This window comes from Urocitellus parryii, chromosome 4, assembly GCF_045843805.1.
Source record: "Urocitellus parryii isolate mUroPar1 chromosome 4, mUroPar1.hap1, whole genome shotgun sequence".
In the NCBI taxonomy this organism is placed as follows: domain Eukaryota; kingdom Metazoa; phylum Chordata; class Mammalia; order Rodentia; family Sciuridae; genus Urocitellus; species Urocitellus parryii.
This window is the reverse complement of record NC_135534.1, coordinates 96836836-96838839: the sequence shown is the minus strand read 5'-3', so window position 1 is coordinate 96838839 and position 2004 is coordinate 96836836.

Genomic DNA, 2004 nt, shown 5'->3' with positions numbered 1-2004 from the left:
AGGATATAAGATCAACACGCATAAATCAAAGGCGTTCCTGTATATGAGCGACAACTCCTCTGAAACGGAAATGAGGACAACTACTCCATTCACAATATCCCCCCAAAAAATAAAATACTTGGGAATCAACCTAACAAAAGAGGTGAAAGATTTATACAATGAAAATTACAGAACCCTAAAGAAAGACATAGAAGAAGACCTTAGAAGATGGAAAAACATACCCTGCTCATGGATAGGCAGAACTAACATCATCAAAATGGCGATATTACCAAAAGTTCTCTATAAGTTCAATGCAATGCCAATCAAAATCCCAACAGCATATCTTGTAGAAATAGATAAAAGAATCATGAAATTCATATGGAATAATAAAAGACCCAGAATAGCAAAAACAATACTAAGCAGGAAGTGTGAATCAGGCGGTATAGCGATACCAGACTTCAAACTATACTACAGAGCAATAGTAACAAAAACAGCATGGTACTGGTACCAAAACAGGCGGGTGGACCAATGGTACAGAATAGAGGACACAGCAACCAATCCACAAAACTACAACTATCTTATTTTTGATAAAGGGGCTAAAAGCATGCAATGGAGGAAGGATAGCATCTTCAACAAATGGTGCTGGGAAAACTGGAAATCCATTTGCACCAAAATGAATCTGAATCCCTATCTCTCGCCGTGCACAAAAGTTAACTCAAAATGGATCAAGGAGCTTGATATTAAATCTGAGACATGGCATCTGATAGAAGAAAAAGTTGGTTATGATCTACAGGCTGTGGGATCGGGCTCCAAATTCCTCAATAGGACACCCATAGCGCTAGAGTTAACAAATAGAATCAACAAATGGGACTTACTCAAACTAAAAAGTTTTTTCTCAGCAAAAGAAACAATAAGAGAGATAAATAGGGAGCCTACATCCTGGGAACAAATCTTTACTCCACACACTTCAGATAGAGCCCTAATAACCAGAATATACAAAGAACTCAAAAAATTAGACAATAAGATAACAAATAACCCAATCAATAAATGGGCCAAGGACCTGAACAGACACTTCTCAGAGGAGGACATACAATCAATCAACAAGTACATGAAAAAATGCTCACCATCGCTAGCAGTCAGAGAAATGCAAATTAAAACTACCCTAAGATACCATCTCACTCCAGTAAGACTGGCAGCCTTTAGGAAGTCAAACAACAATAAGTGCTGGAGAGGATGCGGGGAAAAGGGCACTCTTGTTCATTGCTGGTGGGACTGCAAATTGGTGCAGCCAATTTGGAAAGCAGTATGGAGATTTCTCGGAAAGCTGGGAATGGAACCACCATTTGACCCAGCTATTCCCCTTCTCGGTCTATTCCCTAAAGCCCTAACAAGAGCATGCTACAGGGACACTGCTACATCGATGTTCATAGCAGCTCAATTCACGATAGCAAGACTGTGGAACCAGCCTAGATGCCCTTCAATAGATGAATGGATAAAAAAAATGTGGCATTTATACACTATGGAGTATTACTCTGCATTAAAAAATGACAAAATCATAGAATTTGGAGGGAAATGGATGGCATTAGAGCAGATTATGCTAAGTGAAGCTAGTCAATCTTTAAAAAACAAATACCAAATGACTCCTTTGATATAAGGGGTGTAAACAAGGACAGGGTAGGGACGAAGAGCTTGAGAAGAATATTTACAGTAAACAGGGATGAGAGGTGGGAGGGAAAGGGAGTGAGAAGGGAAATTGCATGGAAATGGAAGGCGATCCTCAGGGTTATACAAAATGTCATATAAGAGGTAAGGAGGGGTAAGTCAAGAGAATACAAATGGAAGACATGATTTACAGTAGAAGGGGTAGAGAGAGAAAAGGGGAGGGGAGGGGAGGGGAGGGGAGGGGGGATAGTAGACAATAGGACAGACAGCAGAATACATCAGACACTAGAAAGGCAATATGTCAATCAATGGAAGGGTAACTGATGTGATACAGCAATTTGTATACGGGGTAAAAGCGGGAGT